General features: G+C 43.6%; 1 protein-coding gene across 2 annotated transcripts in view; it reads left to right on the top strand.

Moving 5' to 3' along the window:
- The window catches only part of LOC147685175 (7-alpha-hydroxycholest-4-en-3-one 12-alpha-hydroxylase-like), a 203,180-nt gene that overhangs the window by 141,238 nt on the left and 35,091 nt on the right, over positions 1–26,851 (top strand). The window contains exon 1 of one of the 2 annotated variants that reach the window (XM_086941083.1): positions 7,097–7,177. The exons of the other annotated variant lie outside the window; for it this stretch is intronic. The gene's annotated coding sequence lies outside the window, so the exon portion shown is untranslated. Of the gene's footprint in view, positions 1–7,096; positions 7,178–26,851 lie in introns of those variants that run through there. 2 annotated transcript variants of the gene reach the window in all.

Genomic DNA, 26,851 nt, shown 5'->3' with positions numbered 1-26,851 from the left:
CCCGCTGACAAAGGCGGTGCCGTCGTCATACAGGACACAGATACCTACCACAGAGAGTGCCTACAACAACTGAGCAACGTGCAGGCCTATCGTCGACTCACTGAAGACCCGACCATGAGACTCTCCAACGATATTAAGAGTCTCGTTGAGGAAGCATCCTGTGAGGGATGGATTACATCTCAAGAAGCAAGGTATTTGACCACGATCCATCCGGTGGTCCCTTACTTCTATTGCCTCCCTAAAATACACAAGGAGAAGAGACCACCTCCGGGTCGCCCCATAATCTCGGGTATAGGGTCTCTACTGGAGCCGCTCTCAACATTTGTGGATGTTTTTCTGAAACCTCTGGTGAAAGAGACTCCCACGTATCTGCAGGACACTGGCGATGTCCTTCGTCTTCTTGCAGTGACTGAGTTCAACGTCGAGACCGACCTATTGGTGAGTTTCGACGTTGAGTCTCTGTACACATGCATCCCGCAGCAGGAGACCCTTGATTGCATAAGACATCTACTGGTATCTAAACCACCTGAGACCATCACTCCGATACCTTTCATCATGGAGTGTGCCAGGTTGGCTATGATGGAGAACTACTTCCAGTACCAGGATGACCTTTATCTCCAAGTCTCGGGGACATCAATGGGGAGCGTTTTCGCCCCCAGTTTGGCGAACCTCTATATGCATCAGTTCGAGCAAGACCACGTCCTGAACAACAGCAACCCTTACTTTTGTAAGGTGTTGCTGTGGCGACGGTACATAGATGACATCATCGTCATATGGAGAGGCACTTGTGAGGAGATAACCGATTTCCATACATGGCTCAACTCCAGGAACCAATATCTCCGCTTCACGGTGGAGTACAGTAAGCAGCAACTACCATTTCTGGATCTTCTGATTTTTCCAGAAGAGGGAGGACTTCAGAGCCGATTGTACAAAAAACCAATGGCACGCAATTCCCTCTTGTCATACCAGAGTTTTCACCCGCAGTCACTACGTGACAATTTGCCAGTGGGTCAGTTTCTCAGGGTACGGAGAAATTGCTCCTCTAACCAGCTATATGAACAACACGCCAGGGAACTAGCATGCAACCTGAAGGAGCGGCATTACCCAAAACAATTGATACGTCGGGCTAACAAGAGAGCCTTTAACAATAACCGGGAGGCTCTGATGGAACACCGTAGTGCGAAGACACCTTCCGAAAGGATCACTATGGTACATACCTTCAGCACCAGCTCCAACAGGGTCAAGAGAATAATCCTGAAACATTGGAAAATCTTGAACACGGTGTCAGGGGATATACCCAGGCCCCTGTTTGCTTTCAAACGAGGATCCAGCATCAGGGATACACTGGTCCATACTAGACCACGGACACCTAGGAAGGAAATTACCACCACCCTCGACACCATTTGGAATACCACTCCGGTTCAAGGGCACCACCCCTGTGGTAACTGTGCGTCATGCCCACAGACCTGTAAGACACTTTCCGTTGACATCGGAACTGACAGACCGTGGAAGTTGCTGAAACATACTAACTGTAACTCTGAGAGAGTGATCTACAGGATTACATGCCCGTGTGGCATGGCTTACATTGGACATACCACCAGGAAAGTGAAGTCCCGTATTAGTGAACATAAGAGCACAATACGATGTAATAAACAGTCCACCTGCCTCACAAACCACTTTTTGATTAAAAAGCATAAAGCTGAAGATCTCAGGTGGGTTGTTTTGGAACAACCATTCATCCCACCACATATAACGGACATTTCAAGGTTTCTTTTCATCAAGGAGCAACGCTGGATTTTTAAATTGCAAACTGACACCTCAGGGTTGAATGACAACATACCTTGGGTGTCCATTTAATCAGCCGCGAGCTTCCGGAGACGCCATCTACTACTCAACACAATATTAGATGGTGTTACCCATACTTCACACTATGTAGACCTCTGCAGCAACCAGACATCATTTAACACACGTCAGCAAACAGTTTATCTCACTTCCAACACAATACTACCATTAGGCTAGAGTCTGTTAGCTCCGTTGTCTCTGGTCCTGGTAGACTCACCGTTGAGTATAACCAGCGATTATTACCATGTGTTGGAACCCCCTAGTCTTATAGTGACGACATCAACCATGTCTCATACCCTTCCGCCATAATTTGCTGTGGGTCCTGACATCTAGCATACTTTTACACCCATTCTCTCTATATTTACAGACTACACTGATTGACTATGGTCTGTATCTAACTACACCATTGCCATTATAAGCATGTTGGTGTTCATTGTCCCCTTAGGATGCATTATGTCTGGCTAGGGACTTTAGCTTATGTAGCTATGTTCGTACTGGGAGCTGTCATGCACTGTGCCACCAATGTGATCACCTTCTATGCATTTCTTGCGTGTTAGTCCCGTGGGGCAGGGTCATTCAATGTAGCTTACCGCGTTATTCTCCTGCCGAATGGTCACTCTCGGCAACGCGCATTGCACATACAACACAAGCATGCACATCACAGAGCATGCGCTCACTAGCTAGGATCTCTGCTGTTGTTTGTAAACAGTCCGTTTATTTAAACACGTGCGCTGCTCTAATTCCGGCGCCGACATGGAGGCGCTTGGATACACCATTGCGCATGCCCGCGTTTGGGTACACAGCGCTGTTTAGTGCCATTTTCCGCGCATGCGCACATCAAAGACAGCGCGGTTCAGTGCCACCTTTCCGCGCATGCGCATAACAAAGACGATCGCTTTATCGGCAGCAGCGATAGGAGCACAGCTGCTGCCGTTTTACCAATCAGAAGGGGTATAAATACATTAGCCTCACCTCTCCTCGTTGCCTCCCCTTCGGCTTAGGTGTCAGTCAAGAGGTACCGACGGAGAGGTGAGTTAGCCAGATTGGGACGCGCATTTCTAGGCTTTGTGGTCTTGCTGTGGCCCCCACTTTTACATAGAGCTTATTGTTAAACTATACTCACTTGGGGCAGACGTTTTCTTAGTCAGACTTGCAATTCTGAGCATTTTACTTACTCTTTCTTCACCTGCAGTCTAAGGGGATTGGTTTATGCTCTACTGTATTTCATTCCATATACTCTTCTAGATGAGCACATTACATGGGTCTTCCCAATCAAATCCTTTATTCTGGGATAACTATTCTTGAGCTAGACTTTTTACATCCATTGCCTGGCCTAGGGAGGGTGGGTATTTACAACTGATTGTACCACCATCAAATGGGCACTAGATGAACATAGATAATCATTCTAGGGTCATTTTACTAGCCAGCGACTAGACTCTGATCTGGTCAGACAACCTGTCCTTCCTTTTGTTCTCCATGGGGCAGCGTTCAGAGAGGACAGTCACACAACCAGTTTTTAAATGCACAGACTGTATAACCTGACACTGACCACAGACCTCTGAGTCAACTCAGGATGACACGTTAAATTTTCTGTTCTGTGCACAGAGCGGGGCCTCAATCTCCGAGCCGTCGCCGGGTGAGGTGAGGCTCGACTCCCACACATTGCTGGGTAAGTCTTTGAAAGCATTGTTCATAATTAATGTTCAGCAATGTCTGGTGGTTGACTTGAATATGTAACCTTATTAACATGTGGCCGTCCTAATAGGGACCAGCCTAGCTGAGTTTATATGTTGGTCCTGATATTGTGATTAGTCCATCATGATGGCAGAACAAACAATATTAGTTGTCTTTTTTTGTTTCCTTTTTTAGGATCTCTACCTCTATTAACTACTGATCTGGAGGAGATGGTAGGATGGTCTATTAGACCACACCAATAGTTTGGACAGTACTTTAAACAAATCATTTGGTCTGTCCTTTTTTTGTCTGCACTTTGTATTAATTGTCTGAGTGTATCATTGCAGTAGCAACATCTTTGTGTATTCGGCCCTGAAGAATGCCGGTGTAGTTTCACCTTCGGCAGAAACATGTTGGCCTGATCCTTAACACAACCAAGCATCACAGTGATTATTTCACACTGTCCCACACTCTTTTTTAATCTGGCGTCTTGGTGAATATCTTCAATAAAAACATTTTTTCTTTACCTCGACCGTCATTTTAAGATCACTTATTCTTTATTCCCTGTTTTGCACTGCATTTTCTCAGCACCATTCAGTGGCACGGACACGTTCATATGATGAACCAGTAGTGTGTGGTGTCTAGCCAATACATCTGGGCTTGGACTCACCACCTGGTCAGACGTCCTACATGACGAGGCTCCGCCAGATGGGTGGGCTGATAGGATATCAAATACATTATCGTGTCATGTTACCATTTGGTCTGGTTCAGTGCAATCCAAAAGGGTCATTTTAGAAGGACCTTATAAACTCAGCTACGTAGCTTAACAGACCTTCCGACTCTTTTTGTTCTTGGTAGTTTGATTAGGGGTATTGAGTCTGGTAGGTCTCTAAACATAGTCCCCTTGACCCTCCCTAACCTTTGTTTTCCCGATGAGAATTTGTTGACATATTCACACTGCTGATGCATGGGAAAGATGGGGGTGGACAAGAGGCGGATGGGCTGTAAGATGGAGGACAACAGTGGATATACCAAGCATGGCAAGGTAAGACAATTGAAAACTGGCTGGAGACTTTCTCCATCCTGTCTGCTGTGGTTATGGAGAAATATTCTGAACAGGGTCCGGGGCTCTCCCAGTATTCTCGCACGATCCACAACGAGGCTAACAATTCAGGGGGCATTGAGTGGAATAACTATGGCAAGGAATTTAGGAAAAAATGGCCATGTGCCCCGAATTAGGCTGGGACCAGCAGGAGGTCCAGCTTTGGATGAAGCACATGGGCAAATTCACCGCACAAAGTTTTTTGGTCTCTGTGCACACTCTTGTTTCAAAAGTTTTCCTTTAATTGTGCGTGCTTTTTTGTTTAGCGCTACACGTTGTTACACGATGCCTATTCGTGTCTTTAATGAAGACGGATTATGTAAAAGTTGACCAACTTTCACTAACTGTGCGCTGAAGTTTCACTTGAAACTTTAAATGTTTGAGCGATATCCTTACTCTCGTAATTGTTCTTAGACCTTGTGTGCGCGATTTCGGCACTTTGGAACATCTTTCCGCAATTTTTACTCTCCACTTTGCCCACCCTTCTGATCACTTTTTCTATGTCACCGCTACACCACTACAATCACTGCTTCGTGCATACAACCTTAGGAATGTGACAAGAAAATGTACTTTATGATGTATATTTAACACTGTGGATTTTTTTGGTATGAATTGTTGCATATGCATGAATTTTTATTTCACATAATATTTTGATGATGGCTAAGGTCCTGTATTCGTCTTTCCACAGGCCCCTGACGAAGGGTCACATGATCTGACCCGAAATGCATTGGGCAGAGCTATAACGGATACATATTGATTACTCAAAGAAATTGATTGATAAGCTCTTTATAATGAAACAAGAAAACTGCATAATCAATTAAAACAGAAACTGACTGAAAAATGGAGTCATGAACTTTTGTTAATAAATTGTAAAAACAGGATAAGAAACATTTAAAGTTTCAAGTGAAACTTCAGCGCGCAGTTAGTGAAAGTTGGTCAACTTTTACATAATCCAAATTCACCGCACCCCAGAAGCAGTCCTACAACAGGAATATTAATTGGCATTCAACATATGAGGCACAGAGCAAGCCAGAGAGACTAGACTCCCTTCAAGCAGCCCTTTCGAGGAGCGTGGAGAGCGGAAGGGCAGAGGTGGCTTTTCAGAAGGCCTTCTCTGGGTACATATAGATTATTCAATGCCTGGTCCTGCTCCTGGGGGAAAGCCTGAAAATTCGCCCACAGCTGTTCCAAGTATGAGGCTTCGCACCCAGTGACCTCCTGCCATGGAATTCAGGCACTTTGAAAGGAGCTTAGAACTGAAGGGCAGAAACTGTAAATTCAGCTCTCTACTTATCTAAGGGGCCTATTTACGAGATGATTTGCGTCACGTTTGCGCCACACATTGTGGTACATGCGCAACCAAACCTTAAGTAAGATTCATGAAGAGACACACAAGGTCAATTTGTGTGGCATTGAGTGACTCCATAAATCTGGAGTAAGGCAAATCACTGTGTTGCCTTATCTGCCGTGGGAAGGCTTACCCTGGGTATTGCATGGGTGTTCCCACGCAACTCCCATGGGGGCATTTTTATGAGCGGGTTGCATCACGTTTGCACTATGCAACGTGGTACATGTGTGATGCGAACCTCTAAGTCAGATTTGTGACGCCACGCAAAGCCACTTTACGTCGCTCTGAGTGGCTACAAAAACCTGGAGTATCCAAACACAGCGTAAATCGCTGTGTTGCGCTCCTCTTCCCTAGAGAAGTGTTCCATGGATGCTGCATGGGCGTTCCCATGCAACTCACATGCATTTTGAAACATCCTCAGATTTACAAGAACTTGTATACTTGGGGATGCGCCAAAATCTTACTTTCCCAGGGGAGGCGTAGCAAGGGGAAATCACTTTATTTCCCTTTGTTTCTTCCTCTTGCATTCTGCAGCACCCATAGAAAAAGGAATATGCCTACCAGGATTGTTTTTTTGTGCAAGAAGGTCCCCTTCCTGTCTCAAACTCATAAATGTGCGCCTTGGTTTTTGGCACAGTCCCATATTTACCAGACCTGGTAAACCTAAAAATGCACCAAAAAGATACACCTCCCCAGGAGAGGCAGAACGAGGAGAAATATCTTTATTTCTCCTCCTTACTTCCACTTTCTATGCGTACTGCATAGAAATAGGAATTTTCTATCTCAGAAGTGCTTTTGTGCAGGTGGGTGCCCCTTTCTGCACAAAAACAATCCTGTATGCGACTCTGGCACACTTGCAGGCATGCTACTCTGTAAGCTCCTTTGTTGGGGCTAGGCTGCAAAAAGGGCAACAGTGCAGGGGCAAAGGCAGGAATGTATTGTATCCTTTTAAATACACACGCTCCTGCTTTTTCCCTGTCAGGGAGTGCAGCCCAGAAAATTGACTTGCTGGGCTGCACTGCATAACAACGTCATACATTTTACTCTGGATGTGCAGGAATTTCTTGAAATTGGAGTTTACATTCCAGGAAGCCACGCCTCTTTTGTCTCGTTTCCAACCCTCTCTGTTCACTCTTTGTTATTTGGGTTGAACGGAGTGAGGAGAGAACGCAACGCAGCCTGCTCTCTTCCCCTGTGTTGTGTCTCGAAAGGTACGTCCCGGTCCTACCCTCTCGCCTGTTTTGTTGTTGCCACACGAAAAATACATTAGCAGATAGCTTCTGAGAAAGAACTGAGTGCGTGTGTACAAAAGGACAAATAAGCTACAGGAAGCAATTACTTGACGTGAAGAGAGGCTGTGCGAAAACGAGGGAGTTGGCTGTTTGGGGACTCGGGCGTGGGAAGGGTTTAAAAGCCGAATATGAAGTCTTTCAACATTTGAAATCTTCTTAGCAGGCGATGTGATTCGCGGGGCTTTCTTGTTGCTATGCCTTGGTTGGGCACGTTTAGCTCAGAATGTAGAAAATCAAGGAATTTTGGGCAACATTTGGGGGTAAACGATGCATTTTAAGGAACGCCGTTGAGGGGCCCTTCCTCCAGCCTGCTAGCGTGACACTAAGGCAAATTCTGGACAGTGAAAGTAAAACTTCAGGTCAAAAGTCAAAATTAAGGTCACAAATTCGGGACAAAGGCCAAAGGGTCATTTTTACGGACACATCTGAGGAGGTCACGTTATTATTATTTTTTTTAAGCTGACAAAAGTACAAGTCAAATTATGTTTGTGTTCTTTAGTTTGTATTACACATTGGAGCAGAGGTGTAAATAGATCCAAATTTTGTTTTGGGTGTGGGGGCTACAACATTTTTTTGGGGGGTGTGCTAATTCTTCCAGCAATAGTCAGAGTGGTGATGCAGGGGCTCTGAGAAGGGGTGAAAAACAGCAAAGCTTCGTTAACAAGTAAATGGTCTTTTAACAACCTGTGAAGTACTCGGGTTGCCACACCCAACAGGGGTGGTGGGTGGGGCGCGGCTGAAGTGCGTTCAGTCCCATGGGTGTTGCGCGCCTGCTAGGGAGTATTGTGCAAACATTCACATATAGCTGGATGCAGGGCTTTAAGTGGGATAACAAAACTGTGGGGGGGTCTCTCAAAGGGTCTTCGCCGATGTAATTAAGGATATGGCTTAAAAACACATAAGGGAAAAATCTTTGCTTAGCATAGTTTGCCGCCCTACTTGTATTTTGCTGTTTCTGTTATTGCATCCAGATATATGATAATACAACAAGTAACATCATACCTACAACAAGTCAGGACTATTGGCTTTGTCAGTGGTTGTTCGTTGCATAAGATAAATAAGCAGCAACTATGACTTGTATATAAAATTGAAAAAGCTTCCATTTAAAGCCCTGGTGACACAACATCAATGTTGCTGCTCTTGAGTTTCAAAAAGAGAAGGGGAATCCAGAGAGAAAATGACTCACTTTAAAGGATTTACCTTCCCCTACAACCCTCACCTGGCATGACGTCATGCCGTCACTTCTCCACTAGTAAGAAGTGAGCAGTGTGACCACGCGCACATTGCTGTGCCTGCTGTCACTTCAGTCCAGTAAAAAAACTGACTACCAGTGCCCGGGCACAAAACAGCCCAATAGAGACACGTTTCGAGGCCCCCTTCAAAAAAAAATTACCGGTGCTCAGTACCAGTGAGACCCGGCACACTTAAAGCCCAGGCTGTCCGTATTTAAAGACGGAACAACGATCAAACATATGCTTCCCAAGGTGAGTTTGACAGCTGACAATAGGGGCAGTTTTCGTCTCCTGTACCTTGAATTATGGTGACAGAAGCTGCGCTGTGTTGTTGAACGTAGATTTAGAGTTCACAGATATGTGATTGTGCCTATAGAGACTATATAGCACACATGCCAACATTTTAGGACATGGACGTGGGAAATGTAAAGTAAAAAATCAGGAGCATGAAAATTCCCCATTGATTTCTATTGTAGAAAATGCAATTTCAAGGGGGAGGCAGCCGAAATAAAGCCCCTTTTTTGGCTTGAAATATTGGTAGTCTCCTGCCTGAATTGGGTCTATTGGCATGTATGATATAGTCTGCCTTCAGTCTTTGACTCTGAGACAGAATGATATAAAGCCCCAGTTTGACCTTTGCACTGGGTTAAAAAAGAAGTTGTTAATATACTTAGACTGTAGAATAAGCTTGCCACTCCCTTTGCTAATCCACTACACACTCCCCCCCCCCCCCCTACATTTATTCAAATTATTGTGCGTGCCACCCTGGGGGCCCTTGGCTGCATTCCCAGAGGGGCGCAAGTGCGTTTTCGTGTTTCCTGGCAGCCTTAATTTACGTGAAGCACCTCCATTGTTTAGCCCTTCAATTTCACTCTCATGCAGAGGCACAACAAGGTCCCCATTAACAATTCAGAGATTGTTGCTTTCAGCAAAACTAGTATGACAAGTGTGATCCTGAACACTGTAGTTGCAAGGGCAAAGATGTGGCTAAAAACAATGAACTATTCAGTGTTTTGTTGTTTTTGTTCCCCTTCAGGCAACTGCCTATAAAACAATGCACACATTTTAAATGAAGAGTACATTCCAATGAAACAAATTAGTTGGACGTTCTCTCTTTTAGGTTATGAAACCTCAATTGGTTAACACAATCACTGCCACGTCTTGTCTGTTTGTGAGACCAGAGAGCTACAGATGTGAATCCTGGTTGGTGCAGTGTGGAATAGTGACTTCTGTATTTATAGTGCAAGGAGTTCCCAGGCTGTAAAAAAAAGAATCATGGATATGTTTGTAATTATTTTTAAATTGTATTACACACAGTACGATAGACTGCCACAAAATGATTTCATGTTTCAGGTAAAACAGGCACTTCCAAAAAATACTTGTTAGTAATCAGCAGCCAGACAGGGCCTGGCGCTAACATTTTTTTATTTATTTCAAAGTATTTTATTAATAAATTTTACACATACATTTAGCATTGCTTTCCCTTTCGCGGGGTAACATCACACTCTCCATATAAAAGACACTTTACAAAACTCGGCGCCTTCATATTATCTCTCAAAAAGAATAAAACTGTCAACATAAATATTCAAGTGACTGCAAAAATTAAAACCTATATTTGGTCCCAGCCACCATTTACATTTGGTGAGTAAGCAACTGCACACATTCACATTCCTTTTAAGTCAGTGATGGCCCAATGAATGGGGTGCTGTGGGGACTCATGTTCTCATTTACAAATGGATTGAGATCGCTTCTTTAGAGAGATGTCCTGAGGGGAAAGTGGCAGGATATTCAGGCTTGTTTTTTTAACAGCATAAGTGCTGCAGCAATTCCCACTCTGTGCTAGCTCTTATTTATTCCCATTGTTCATGACAAGCTCAGCTCGTCATGAGCACACGAGCAGTGTACTGCATGTAGACCTTGACCAGCACTACCATTAGTGCAGCAGTCTTAGTGGCGCTGGTATAGTGGTGTGAAGGGGCATTACACCGGAAATATGACTCTGCTACCAGCAAAAAGGGGTTATGGAGCCATACTCCTTTCTGGAATGGGGGGGGGATCACTCTAGCTGTGCTGGTAACAGTCCCTGAGCAACAGGGGGCCAAAAATTGGGGCTTTCTCCTGTTTTCAAACACAAAGGGGCAGACCGCCTTTGTTGGCCCTCAAGCCGAAGAGTAATGGCCTATTGGAGGGGGCAGTGTAATACATACTGCACATGCAGTGGAACTGGGGCCCAAGAGTGTGATGTCCCAACTAAACCCCCAATTAAGGTTGTTTTACCATCCTTTCTTACTTACACTGGGGACCAGTCCACCATCCTGTGCCAGTGTTGCTATGGGTCTCGAACCAATGGGCAAAGAGAGGGCACAACTCAAGCAGATGAAATACCTTAGCTTAGGCCTCAGGGAAATAACACAGTGGGGATGGGGCTAGATGGAGGCCCATTCTCTAACAAGCTGCGGAGGAGACTGCTCTCCTAACAAGGCAGTAGCTCTCATTATTGAAGCAGGTGCAGTGGCACTGGGGTCCAGGAGTGTGAGGGGTTCACTGCATCACAGATCTGACTGTCATCAAAAGAGGCATGGAGGCTCATTATCCTTGCGAGCATTAGGGCTGAGGGCACCCTTGCTGCAAAGAGGCGGACAACATGTGGGAGCTCATTTCAATTATGTTTCGAGATTGGATTGATTGCCAGGCAGGATTAGTAGATAGCTACTCAGTGCCATAGCTGTCATTAGTGCAGCAGTTGAAGTTGAACTGGGGAAGAGGCGTGTGAGGAGCTCAAATCACCCAAATTTAGGGAGTAGAAGTTTTTGTCCATTTAATTTTTTTTATGTATTTGCTCTTTTCTATTTATTGTTGATTATTAGCGGCAAAAACAGCACCCCTGAAAATGATCTCATAAGCCCCCCTCCAAGTCATGCCATGAACTTTTTAGCAGGGGTCTGACTTCAAAACATTTTGCTTAAGGGGGGGATCTGAGCGAAAAAAGTTTGAAGGCCACTGCCCTACAATATTATTCCAGGTCCTAAGAAAGAAGTAATTGATTCTTAAATCAGTATTGAACACCACCCCCTTCCTTTATGAGAAATACCACCTTGCCTGGTGTCACTTGTTTCTTTGAAGAACTAGTCAAACTAGAATTTTGAGAACAAATAATCTCACTTCCTTGTTTCTAAACTCCATTAAGTATTGGGTCCCAGGACGCTTCATCTAAGTCTCGCAGTGAATGTGACCCTATTTTCCTCTTCTGCTTTTTAACAAAAAGCTAATATTATGATGACTTGCCATTGCATATTCATCCAAATAAGAGAGTTCGTATGTTGATTTGGGGTATAGAAAATATATCTGAATAATTTTAGGTCTCTCCTGAAACAGCACACGTGCTGTCTCTAGCATGTACGTTTATTTTTTCTTTTTCAGAACAATAAATGGCCTAGAGCTCACCCATTACTTACTATTGGTTGGCTTTAAAATTGCTTATTTCTTTGCTTCTGATTGGTTAGCACATTTTTCTTCTAGTTCTTGCACTTCGTCTTCGTATATATATGCTGTGATGCATGGACCAATTATGGCTTCTTGTCGGCGGGCAGTGTTATTCCTCTGGCTGCGCTCTTCTGGATTTTCTTTAAAAAAAATTTTTTTACTACTTCGGGAGAGTAAATGTGTTTGCTAGCTGAACCCCTACCACATCCTTGAACCTGCCCCTGCACGGATCCTGTGTCATGGCCGCTACCTCCCACCCCCTACCCCTGTCGTTGCTGCTTACACACTCTTCAAAGGCATGCGTTTTCTGCAGGAACGGTTAATCTTATTCAAGAAGTTTAGGAACTGTTTTGATAAAATGAAAGCTTGGGAACGTTGTTCCCAATAGATCCTGTCCATTTAAACATCCGCTTTAACCTGTTAATTATTGGGGGGGATGTTGCCGCCCAGTTGTAGAGGGATTTACTGCCCAGACCTTGAGGGAGCAAGGGCAGTTTGACAGGTGTAATCTCAGGGGACCTTATGTCCAAGCATATTTCTAGACATTGACTTTCATTTTGCAAATGGGTGCAACCTAAGATTTGTAGTCCTAATTCTCTTCAACTGAACTAATTCTCCTTATTATAGTTTGTTAAAGGAACAAAAAGCGTTTTGGTTATGTTTCACCAGCTCTCAATTTGAGCCAGTGGGGGCCACCACAACTTATTTTTGGGGATCAGCACTTAATTTTTCTGCAAGAGAGGGAAGAACAAAGATTAAAGACTGAAAAACCATCATAACTGGGGAAAGCAGGAGCCTGTGAGATTGAGGGACCGGGAGTGTCTGTTGTGAATATATGAGATGGATTCAAGACTACGCACCCTTGGAATGGGAGTTGGACAAGGAAACAGCCTACCTCTGGGAGATTCCTGTTTGCCGCACACTGAGTCCAGGGCGGTAACTAAGATCGACAGTGTGAAAGGCACGAGGAGTTCTCATCTAGAGTATTCATCATCTGGTGGCATGTATGAGGACCAAAAAATGTTTTAAAGAAAAAGACTACGCACCCTTTGGTGTTCGGTGTACCAATATTAAATTGCACCAGCAGTGGGTTTCAGAACAGAGCTGTGGGGTCATAAGCAGCCATTCAAATACAAATTAATCACTTCTTATCACTGTCTAGACCTCCCAGGATTTCGCAACCTGGCATTGCAATATTTTGCGGCAAAACAATGCAAATTTGCGGTCCTAAAGTTCAAAATTTGTAGTATTATTGGCAGGCATAAATGTACTGTTCTTAAAAATACTGCTCAAACTCATCTAGCAGTAAATTGTAATGAAAGATCTTTCATGCAAAAACCGGAAGCACTTTTGGTTAACAATAACTATCTTGCAGTCTCTGCTTCAGTTGGATTGTATTTTATTGCTTTGTGATTGTACTATACCATCAATCACATCTGCATGCAAGGTGTGGAAGCAATTTGCATTATCACCAAGTGACAACATGTGCCCACATCACAGTTAACTAAGGACCAGGATGTGGGAAGAAAACAGACTGTGCGCTGTCTATTTCCTGAACTTTAACAGTGATTTAGTTCTACCTGTAAGCAAAGTCAAGCGCACACAACCTAAATTAGTTAATAGGTAATGTCTTGTATCATTCAATGAAAGGATAAGATCGAACTCCAATGTTATTATCTTATTTGTTTTTTTATTTATCTGGTGAGAAGCTCCCCTACCCAACAGGGGAGTTTTTCTTTCACAAGAAACCAGCCGACATGTGTTTCGTCAATAACGGGGTAGACCCGTGACTCTTCAGGGCTGGGGAGATAAAGTAAAGTGTGAAACAAAAGGTTGGGGATGGGTGAATAAGGTACAAGTTACTAATGGGAAAGGCTAAAGAAGGCCAGTGTGGAAGGGTGTGATGAAACAAGGTGATTGGCTGCAGGGCCAATTGAAGAGACGTGGAAACCAGAGAAGGTGAACAGGGGTAGAAATGGTGTGTCTAAAGGGGAGAGAGCACCCGAGTGAGACAACAATCCAAAGTGAGTGTTTTCAGTGTGGTGGTGAGCTGCTAAGATTTAAAATATTGCAATTCAAACAAATGCAGCGACGCAAGAGAAAACCACATGGTGTGTGTCTGTGGGGAGAGAAAATAACATGCTGAAAATCACGAAAAATCAAATATGCAAATTACAAGGTCAATTTTGTCCTGGGGAAAAAAAGGAAGGAAAAAGAAAACGAGTCATAAATCAATATATCAACTGTATAAATGGTGGTGCGTGGTGTGTAGTGCCCATAAACATATTAACATGATCTCTTTTTCAGAAGCTTTATGTAAAAAACAATACTACTAGTATCAAGAAACGTCGATTGGTGGGGTACCTTGGGAGAAGAAAAGGACCTAGATATGTATCTCTTAGTAGTGTTTAAGACCAGCGTCCCAATTGTTGATTCATTGTCTCCTAACATAGAGGTTAATCATTTGAACAAGCACAAATGCTAAGCGTTTGGGTTGATATCAATGTATCAATGCACCGTGTTGGAATGAAATATGCGAAGAAAAGAGGGTACCTTGGGATACAAAAAGCATGTTCTAGCAATTCTCTTTGAGGACAAACGTGTAATGATAAAGTAAAATAGTTCCTGATGATTACAGTGTCAACATAAGATACAGCAGTATTCAACATTAAGTTAGAGTTAAAAAACAAAAATGCAAAAAGAGTGTGACGAGATACAGGAGAGACGGAAAAAAGAAGAAGAAAAAATGACAGAGCTGTTCGGGTCACAGAAAGGAGTTTGTTAAAGAAGCAAGGGCAGAATTGGAAACGTCTAAATTAAGTGTAATCCACGGTGGTCAGGCAAGCAAACTAAGAGAAAAGGAATAAAAATGCCCAGTGTAATGGGTGCACAACAGAAGTATCGACAAAGTAAGACAGATAGAAAGGCGACTATCGTAAGTGGTAGTGGGTACTGGAAAGGAGAATGTGTTTATTGCAGCACTAGATCATGAAAAGTAAGGGACAAAAGCAGAGAGGTGCACGGCATACCTGTATAAGTGGGCTGAGAGCAGTATCTATGGGAGGGGGAAAAAAAGGACGGGAATAGTTGAGAGCTAAACATTTGTGTATGTACAAGATGCAGAAAGCTGGACTCACCGGGGGACCGGTGATAATTCCAACCTGGTCCCATGCCACGTGGGACACTATCTGACTGCCCAATTGTTATCCCTCTCCCACAGAATACGAGTAAGGGCAAGCGGATTAGCTTCCCTTTTTTGTCCGACTGCTCACCCGGCAGCAGAACACTCGAACCCATATACCCCTCCCTGACGCGTGTTAAGCACCATCTTCTCGCGTCAACTGGTATTGATACCCGATCAGGACCGGGTTGGAATTATCACCGTTCCCCCGGTGAGTCCAGCTTTCTGCATCTTGTACATACACAAATGCTTATATTACATTTTCATTCTTATACAATACGCGTCTCTTGTTTAGCTCTCAACTATTCCCGTCCTTTTTTTCCCCCTCCCACAGATACTGCTCTCAGCCTACTTATACAGGTATGCCGTGCACCTCGCTGCTTTTGTCAGTCCCTTCCTTTTCATGATCTAGTGCTGCAATAAACACATTCTCCCTTCGAGTACCCACTACCACTTACGATAGTCGCCTTTCTATCTGTCTTACTTTGTCGATACTTCTGTTGTGCACCCATTACACTGGGCATTTTATTCCTTTTCTCTTAGTTTGCTTGCTTGACCACCGTGGATTACACTTAATTTATACGTTTCCAATTCTGCCCTTGCTTCTTTAACAAACTCCTTTCTGTGACCCGAACAGCTCTGTCATTTTTTCTTCTACCTTTTTTCCGTCTTTCCTGCATCTCGTCACAATCTTTTTGCATTTTTGTTTTTTAACTCTAACTTAATGTTGAATACTGATGTTTCTTATGTTGATACTGTAATCATCAGGAACTATTTTACTTTATCATTACACGTTTGTCCTCAAAGAGAATTGCTAGAACATGCTTTTTGTATCCCAAGGTACCCTCTTTTCTTCGCATATTTCATTCCAACACGGTGCATTGATACATTGATATCAACCCAAACGCTTAGCATTTGTGCTTGTTCAAATGATTAACCTCTATGTTAGGAGACAATGAATCAACAATTGGGACACTGGTCTTAAACACTACTAAGAGATACATATCTAGGTCCTTTTCGTCTCCCAAGGTACCCCACCAATCGCCGTTTCTTGATACTAGTAGTATTGGTTTTTACATAATGCTTCTGAAAAAGAGATCATGTTAATATGTTTATGGGCACTACACACCACGCACCACCATTTATACAGTTGATATATTGATTTATGACTCGTTTTCTTTTTCCTTCCTTTTTTTCCCCAGGACAAAATTGACCTTATCATTTGCATATTTGATTTTTCATGATTTTCAGCATGTTATTTTCTCTCCCCACATGACACACACCATGTGGTTTTCTCTTGCGTCGCTGCATTTGTTTGAATTGTAATATTTTAAATCTTAGCAGCTCACCACCACACTGAAAACACTCACTTTGGATTGTTGTCTCACTTGGGTGCTCTCTCCCCTTTAGACACACACCATGTCTACCCCCGTACACCTTCTCTGGTTTCCACGTCTCTTCAATTGGCCCTGCAGCCAATCACCTCGTTTCATCACACCCTTCCACACTGGCCTTCTTTAGCCTTCCCCATTAGTAACTTGTACCTTATTCACCCCCTCCCCAACCTTTTGTTTCACACTTTACTTTATCTCCCCAGCCCTGAAGAGTCACGGGTCTACCCCGTTATTGACGAAACACGTGCCGGTTGGTTTCTTTTGAAAGACAAACTCCCCTGTTGGTTAGGGGAGCTTCTCACCAGATAAATTTAAAAAAATAAGATAATAACATTGGAGTTCGATCTTATCCTTTCATTGAATGATACAAGACATTACCTATTAACTACTTTAGGTTGTGTGCGCTTGACTTTGCTTGCATTTTCACAGAAGGTATAGCTTCTCTCCCCCTTCTTTTCTCAGAGACCGGGGTTATCTCTGATCAAGAAGCACCAACCACCTAGACCTTTCAACTACCATTTGACCACTACCTGTAGAACGCCATCATATTTCTGAACACTTCCATAACCCTTCGCTGAACTTCTTATTCAGTTCTACCTGTGACTGCCTCATTTCCACCTGTTTGTGTGTGGCTTTCTAGTTCAAAATCTTCTGTTTTCACCTGCCAATGACTTCCTAATTTTTACCTGTTGCATTATGGGCTTTGTAGTTCAAAATCTATTCTTTCAACCTGCCTGTGACTGCCTCAACTGCCTCAGCTTCACTTGTTTGTTTGTGGGCTTTCTAGTTAAAAATCTGATGTTTTCATCTGTCAGTGAGCGCTTAATATTTCCTCCTAGTTTCTCTCCTAATCTGTGCTTAGACCTGTGTGTAAGCAATCCACCCCCAGCTGGCTTTTGTCTTAGCAAGTGAGTAAAACAAGATACAGAAAAAGTAAAAAAAGACATTAACCTCAGAGGCTAAGCAGAACATGCTCTGAGACTGCAGTAATCTGCTCTTAGTGTTTAAAGTGTGTCTGGAAAGTGTATGTAGCAGTCAGTTTTTGGCTATGAGAGTTGTTTAAGTGTGGGAAAATCAGTATTGTTAGAGGCCTTGTTTAGGCCCTCACCTGCAGAACTCAGGAGTGTGGATTGAACCTGTCTGTCTGTCCAAAGAGATTCTGAATTGAGGAGCAGCTCCCACCACCCTGCCCAGCAGCCTGAGCTTGAGGTAACACGCCCCCTTATATAAGCTACTATTGGACGTTACATCTGTGCTCTAATTGGCTGCTGTCTCTGGTGTTTTTATTGGGCTTACGGTTAGTGTTCTTATTGGCTGATAGGTCTAGGGTTCTGATTGGTCTCTGGGTTAGTGATTCTATTAGACGTAGGGGTTATGGTTAGTGTTCTAATTGGCGGATAGGTCTAGGGTTTTTGATTGGTTCCTGGGGATAAGGTTTCTATTGTACCTAAGGCTTGGGGGTTCGTTTCTGATTGGCTGCTAGGACCAGGGCTGTGATTTGTTGTAAGGGTCTTGTCTCCTATTGTTCCTAGGGCTTAGAGCTAATGGTGTGATTGGTTAGTGTTCCCATTGGCCGCAGGGGTCACCTGACCACTAGGGCTATTTAAGTCTAGGGCTCAGGGCGTCTAGGTTAGGAGCTGAAAGGACAAGGGCAGATGCCTGTTTGGGCTTGGTCGGGCCAAGGGCCAGAGATGCTGTCCATTTTCCCATTCACCAGCATCCACCCTACAATATTGCTATCCTCATACAGCTAATACCAGCATGAATGACACACCTGCTACAAACCCACAAAATACTGCTCACTTCTTCTGCAAAACAAAGTCACATCATCACCAAAGCACATTCTCTAAATTGCCTACCAATAAATGCTTGATCACTCTAAAAAAACAAGCATCTCATCTATGACCTTCTCACAGACACACAGCCTGACTTACTATTCATAACTTAATCACAGTTTGGAGATGACATGGCTCCAGTGTTTCATCAAGCCATTCCTCTAGGCTAATAAAGTATCACACATAATTCTATGGGCAAACGCGGGGGTAGCTTAGCTGTTGTATTCAAGCAAACATTAAATATCACTAAAGCTTATGACATCCCATTACAAGGTTATGACACCCTCTTTACCAGATGCAACCCTACACCATCTTCCTCTTATAACGTCCTGCTCTTTTATAGACCTTCACCTAGCAATGCAACATTCCCAGACACTTCTAGACACAGCTTCAAACATTATAACACTACACTCCAACGTACGCATTCTGGGTGACCTAAACATTTGGTTTGACAAACCCAATATGCCCCATCCTAAAGCAATCATCACTGGCTTCGATGCACTGAACCTACATCAGATCATCCACAAAACCCACACACATTGCTGGACACATCCTAGATGTATTCTTTGGAAATACAAAACTACTTGTCTGTCAAACAATGACTTCAGTCACATGGTCAGACCAACATTTGCTTGCCAGCATAAAGAAACACACATAAGACCACCTTACATGCATCCACATATGGACTGTGGAACTGATTCCATTTTGAATACCTAGAAACACATCTAATATCCAGTACAAATCTAATCACAATAAATTCCATTAATAAACAATGAGTGGCTACAGGAAGCTTTTGATATCCTATTACCACTACAAACAACACAACAGAACAACAGAAAACAGACAGCCTGGAGAAATGCAGAGCTGAAAGAGATAAAACAGCAGATTAGAAAGCTATAACATACCTGGCTCAAAACAAATACCAATCACCTACAGAAACTTAACAGATTATACAAGTCAAAGCAAACACAAGGAGATGATGGACAGAGTGCTGAAACTTTTCAGACACTATCCCCCAGTCACAGATCTGGGTTGAATCCATCATAGTTCTTTAGCTCACTTTGCCACCTCAGTTCAGACCCAGCTATATGCAAATCAGTCTTGACCGTGTGCCTCATGGGAACAGTCCAGCCCGATCTGCCAAGCCAGGTCTTCCCTGAACAAGAAACAAGCATCCTGGGACTGGTTTTAGAGTAACACCCCTCATCAGCCAGGCTAGCTTGAATCCAATGGCAAAGTGAGCAAGGGACCTAGGTTTGGGCATATCCTGCCAACTTATGGCGAACAAAGCAAACACAAAGAGATGATGGACAGAGCACTAACATTTTTCAGACACTCAACCCCATTCACAGATCTGGATTGAATCCATCATCAATCTTTAGCTCACTTCGCCACCTCAGTTCAAACCCAGTTATATGCAAGATTATACAAGTCAGCAATCAAAAAAGCTATGAAAAAATACTATTCAGACAGAATTAAAAATGCAAAATGTGCAAATAAAGAATTATATCGAATTGTCACCAAATTTTGTAAACCAAATTGCTTGAAAGGAGCTCTTTCCATCACTCACTTCACAGACAAACTGGAAATCAGTACACAACCAAAGCAGACACGTTGGACTCCTATTTAAAAGAAAGAAAAACCACCAAGAATACGCTAACCCAGCCTTTCCATTCATTCTAACACATATCACACTATGAATTTATCAACTTGTTCAAAGCAGGCAGGTATTTTCAGCAGCCCTTCCGACCCCTGTCCTCCATGAAAATTCTTCGAACTACCTCTGCTGACACACCAGTAAAAAGAAACATCAACAAAGCCTTAACTACAGGAATATTTCTAGAAGATCTAAAAAAAGTCATACATACGCCCATTATTAAAGGAAACAAACCTTGATCTGCTTAACCCCGACAACTATAGACCGATTACAAATGGACCTATCCTGCCTGGGCAAACCGATAGAAAGAGCAGCAGTCTCCCAGAAGTCACAATTCATTGAAGATAATTTAATTATTTTAGGCTCCCAAACAGATTTCTGTCCAGGAAGAGCCATAGAATCTGCCCTCATTGTCATCTGGGATGAACTGAAGAAGACGGATGACTAGAACGGGGTTGCTCACTACTTCTTTTGGGGGAACAGCGTTTACTACGCAACTTTTACCACGCAGTACCTTTACCACACAACTTTTACAACGCATGTCGTTACAACCACTTGCGCTGGGGGGCGCTGTAGGATAGGGATTATTTTAATTTACTATCCAAAACCTTCCCTACTATCCACGGGGACTGGAGTTGGAATAGTAAATTAAACTATTCACTATCGAGCGCCCCCCAACGCAAGTCGTTGTAACGACTTGCGTTGTAAAACCTGCGTGGTAAAGGCATGCGTTGTAAAAGCATGCGTAGTAACGACATGCATCCCTTCTTTTGTACCTCTCAGCTCTAATAGAAAGACTCTACAAAGTCGGCATAGAGGGGACTACTTTCAACTGGATCACATCCTTCCTTCAAAACAGAACTAATGTCATCCATACCCCCATTCTCACCCAAACCATATTTCACAAAGCAGGGGTCCCTCAAGCCTCTTATCATCTCACCCATGCTTTTTTTCAACACTTACATGAAGTCACTGGCACTGATCAATCAGTTTCACCTCACATGTTATAGCTATGCAGATGACACAAAAATACTTCTTAAACTGGAAAGCCCCACATGCATTGGAAACTCATACATTTTAGTTGCCTCAGAGCTGTGGTTCAGCCAATGACATGGAGTCATCTCAAATTGAATGCTTCCAAAACTGAAATACTCATGTGTGCCAATTGGAAAAATTATGACTTACTCACTGCCTGGTCTGACGACCTGGGAACACCACCTAAAATATCAAAGGAAGTAAGAAACTTCAGAATTACAATGGACTCCAAGCTATCAATGAATGCCCAAGTGGACAAACTAGCAAGATCAAGCTTCATAACTATAAAACCACTGTGATGCATCTTCCCCTCACTGGATTTCCACACTAGGTCTAAGCTACTATCTTTCTTGTTCTGTCTAAACCCAATTACGCCAATAGCCTCTACCATGGATCATCTTTAACAACTATGAAAAGACAACAGAAGATTCAGATCTCTGCTGCCAGAATACTCTTGCATATAAAACCACAAGCCCACACCTCCCCTGCTTTGAAGGGACTACATTGGTTACCGGTTGCCAGAAGATCCACATTCATGCTGCTTTGTATCGCCCACAAAGCAATACTTGAAACAGCTCTCGAAACAGCTCTTCATCAAGAATAAAATCACCAAATACATTCAACAAAGGAACCTACACTCTAGATCGGCACCTCACCTCAATATCCCACCATACAAGAAAAAAAACATAGGTGTAACATCCTTTTCTGTTCAAGCAGCCCAACTTTTTACCCTGAAACATAAGACCACAGATAACTACCTTATCTTCAGAAGAATACTCAAGAGTTGGCTTTCCTCCACATAACCTCCATACTCAAACATAAATATACAGCATATCCCTCTGTATATAAGCATTTATTTAGACTATAGCCCTCTCAATACATCCTTCACCTCCACTCTGACTCATCTCAAATCTCATTCTACTACTCTCCCCAATGCACTACCCTATTTTTCACCCTATACCTCCCTCAATGCCTATACCTCTCTCAATATATCCTCTACCTCCACTCTCTGACGCATTTTAAATCCCATTCTACCACTGTGATCCCCAAAATAAGCCGTTCTAGACTCTTCCCTCCTCTACACCTCCTCGGAGTATCTCATACCTCTTTTACTATTCAGGTCTCCCAAACACGCCTTTCTAAATCCTTCCCTCTGACTCTCCCACCACATCCCCTTTACTCATCCCAAACCTCCTCCTACTGCTATGAGAACAAAAAAAACACTTTCTTGACCTTCCCCCTTCTATCCCTCCACTATCCTTTTCAATCCAACTAACAGACTAACATGTTCACTGCTCAGATTAATTTCATATTACTCTAATAAAATTCCCCACTAATTTGGTTTTGGATTCTGGAGTAGCATCCTACCCACCAAAACGTGTTTAAACACCTCATCTGGAGTAGCAAGCACTATATAACTGCAACCCCTTCCGTCTCCTATCCTTCCACTATCCTTTTTCGAACCAAATAACAAACTCACATTTCCACCCCTCAAAATAACTTCATATCTCACTATACTAAATTACCACAAATCCTTTTTGGTTCTGGAGTAGCTATTTGCCAAAAAAGTGCTTGGACGCCTCATCAGGGGTAGTAAGTGCTATATAAATACAATTACAATACAATACAATATATATAGCGAGGTAGAGGCAGAAAGATGGAACAATGAGAGAAGAAGAAAGCAAGCGAAGGCCGTCCAGATGTGAGAGAGAGAGAAAACATATGGCAAAAAGAGAAAACATGATCACAGAAAATGATAGGTTAGAGAAAGGAGCAAAAAACAGATACAAAAAGATGCTGAGGGTGACAGAGAGAAGGTTGTAAAGAGAAAAAAAATGTTGGGGAGCATGTTAGGGGGCATACAAAAAGTGAACTAGTCAGAACAGGGAGAAACCATGTGGGGAAGTGAGACAGGCATAGATAAATGGCAAGGTAGGAGAAGGCAGGGAACAGATAGAGAAAAGGGAACTGCGAGAGGAAGAGGTTGAATAGGGAGTGAACATAGAGATTATGTGAGGTTCCACTTGGTACCTGAATGTCCAAGCTTTCAATCCCAACATTGTATTTTGCTAGGGGAGTTGAGAGGGATAGTGCACATGCTGCTGATATCTGTGCAGAATTTGTCTTGAAAGTCCTGTACGGAGGTCGAAGTGTACAGGATCTACTGGGAACGGCATTCACAAGGCTTCCTATTTTTACCAAAACAGATACCATACATTTTGTTAAAAAAGACAACCACTGCTGAATGGTTAAAACTGATCGTAATCTGTCTCAGACTGAAAATAAAAGAGAGGGTCTCCTATGCTGTAAGGCAAGTGGAGGTACAGACAGCTAAAGAAGGAACCAGCCTTCTCTCCAGAGTGCCTGTTACCAGAAAGAAATGTAAATGTATTCAATTAGGTAATCAGCAACTCTAAAAGCTGCCGGCATTCAGTCTTATAGTGTGTGCAATACATTTGTAGGTCAAGCCTACCAGACATCTCTTGAACTTACAGAGGCTTAAAAGCATGCCATTGATTAATTGATTGTATGTCTCATTTGCTTTCTTCTTAGTCAATGGAGTTCCTTTCCCCAGCTTTTCTATCATGCCTGTCCCTCCCTTGGAGCCTTGCTTCCTTACCATCTCTCTAATTAGCTAGCTTCTATCATCCCACTGTTCACTTTTAGGAAACTTTGTTTCTTATGTGTAAAGAAATGCCTCTTTTTACAAGGTCACCCCCAAGTTTTTGGACCTAGGCTGCTTGGTGTTTTTTTTACTCCAAAAGTGCACTGAGACCTGCCAAACAGGCCCCAGTGCCAGGGCTCTGACCCTCAAAAGGTTATTGTCTAATTGGCTACACCCACAATTGTCAGAGGTTTACTTACTTATAAGTTCCGAATATATGGTACCAGGGGTACCCAGGCCCTATAGGTGAAGTGTCCATCATGGACAGCAGCAGTATTGTCCCACCACAAGTGTGACAAAGTAAACCATGACTCCTAGTGCACCATTGCCAGCTGGCAGAGCAGTTGTTAAACTGCTAATTTGACTTTAGACCTGGTATCTTTTGGTGTTTTTCCATGTCTTTTTGCTTTCTGACATGTTTTTATGGTAAGCCTGGCCTGCATCTACATGGCATCCTTTGAAAAGAATTACATCTACCCTCCAGAACAGAATCCCTTTCGAGATAACCTCTCACTATGGCGTCGATATATCGATGATATCTTGATTTTCTGGAAAGGTGATCGCCCAACCTGCGAGGCCTTTTGCCTATGGATCAATCAGCAGGACCCATACTTAAAATTTACAGGCACTATCTCGGAGACATCTATACCCTTCTTGGATCTAACGATCCAACTGGATCCATCAACGATCAGTACTACTCTATTCAAGAAGAAAACTGATAGAAACAGCCTGCTCCTGTATAACAGCCACCACACGAGAGCACTGAGGGAGAACTTGCCCTTTGGCCAATTCCTCCGGATACGGAGAAATTGCAGCTCAGTCCAAGACTATAAACATGAAGCGAGTATTCTACAACACAAGCTCCAAGATAGGGGGTACCCTACACGACTCTTGAAGACATCATGCAAACGAGCACTCAACAACAACAGAGAGTCGCTGCACGAAGTCCACACAAAAGACAAGGATGAAACGATCACATGCGTCACGTCCTACACTAGGCACTCGACATTTATAAAAAAGATCGTGAATTCACACTGGGGGATCCTCAACACGGCTGGCATGGATTTGCCTCGCCCGCGCTTTGCATTCAAGAGGACGACGAATCTAAAAGATACCCTCATCCACACCCGCCCGAAACAATCAAGCACCCGACCAGTTAACACTCTATGGGATCTTCCACCAGTCGTTGGGCATTACCGTTGTGGATCGTGTGTAGTTTGCCCACAAACAATCCAGGGCAAAACTATTGTACTACCCAGGGACTTCACTTGGAATATCAACAGACATACCAACTGCAACAGCTCAAGGTGTATCTATGTACTCATATGCCCCTGCAAGATGCTCTATATCGGGATGACGATGCGCCCAGTCAAACTACGCATCATGGAGCATAATAGTAATGTACATTGTCAAAAGGCTCATACTAAACTATATGAGCACTGCAGGGAACAAAATCATGGAACTGAAAGTCTGCAATGGACTGTACTGGAATGCCATCCGTCTATGAACCAACAAACCCTCTTTAAAATGGAGCAAAGATGGGTACATCGCCTACACACTGATGAATGTGGCCTGAACGATGCTGTGCCCTGGACTATGCTGTCCAGATAATATATTCTAAGGGATTAAAGGTCATTCCATGGGCTTACTGTCCAATTACCAGTTTAATCCCCTATTATTACCACCTACCACCTAACTGGTAATACTTGTCTGCCTATTCCCAACCCTTCTTAAGATGGCGCCCATTGTCACCAGCCAGGTACACAATTGGTAGTCCTTGCTTTCCATGCTCCAACGCGCTGCGTGTCCTAGCAACACTGGTCAGACACGCCCCTTATGGCGCGCGCGCATCCCGCTTTGTTTAGCGGTGGAAACACGGACCGCCCGTACCGGTTTTCCTGCAGTCATACCGACGTGGGCGGGGTAGGTGACTAGAAGCCTGTGCCAGAGGCAAGTCAGGTAAGGCGTGTTTCCCTGACGCGCAGCACACCGGAGGGTCTGGATTTACGAACGTCATGATCTACTGACGCTTGTGACTCCATCTCATGGTAAGCTTGACTGCTCCTCTACATTCTGACGAACGGTAATTCGCTTTCTTCGTTGTAGGTGCTAGCCAACCAGCACTGACCCCCACCAGGTCTACCGGGGGGATCACCGACCAGGGACCGCGGGTGAGCACCGCGGATCCGCTACCCCTTTACTAAAAAGTTTGACCATTCACCATTCTCTCTGGGGGTATTCAGTACGATCGCGATCACTGAGGGTGCTTTGCCCTGCTTTGAATAATCAGTGCGTTTGAGTGGTAATCTCTTTTTTAGGTTTAATTTTCTGATGTGCAAACACACACCCTCTCAAGCCTGCATGACACACACGTGTGAGCCATCATGGTGTTGCACACGATATATGCTGTGATCAAACAATCTGCATGCCAATAGATAAACTCCCGATGGCATGTTTGGAAGGACACAATGCTATTTATTCTGTCCCGCATCCCTTTTCACCCTCTCTGAATGTTATCAGTTCACCGGGGCTGTGACCCCCTTCAATACTTAATCACTTGCATGCCATGATTGCATGCATCAATGTCTGTAGTAACAAACAAACTATTGACTGTACCCTTCTGTTGTTTCTTTCTCTAGTCCCAGGGAGGGCTTCAATGAAGGGTTGATCCTGCGACACAAGTCAGGTCGTATACCCGGTTCCTTAATTTTTGAGGAATCCAACAGCAATTTTATGAGCACTTTTGGTCCTGATGAATTGCCCTTTTGGGCATGAAACATGTCGACCACACTTGGACTGAGGGTTGAATGAGGCTTGATTACCCTAATCGTCACGCCTCAGTACCCCTCACCTTCTCACGCATTTTAATGAGGCAGTGAGCCATGTTATTAAAGGTTCCCCTATTGGACTCCACTGACCTGTTTTAACCTCACTCACGCTCACTATTGCACTTCTTAGGTCCCTCACACACATGCACCCGTTGGCAAAAGGAATAAAAGATCTCCGCGAAAGTGCAGCACTCCGGTGCTGCCCGACGGGCATTGCACCGCCAGCCTGCCGTTGGAGCAGGGTGCCAATGATGATACTGGACATTCATCGGGTGGAATGACA

The sequence above is a fragment of the Lissotriton vulgaris genome, chromosome 10, assembly GCF_964263255.1.
Source record: "Lissotriton vulgaris chromosome 10, aLisVul1.2, whole genome shotgun sequence".
In the NCBI taxonomy this organism is placed as follows: Eukaryota; Metazoa; Chordata; class Amphibia; order Caudata; family Salamandridae; genus Lissotriton; species Lissotriton vulgaris.
This window is presented reverse-complemented; position numbering and strand designations above follow the sequence as displayed.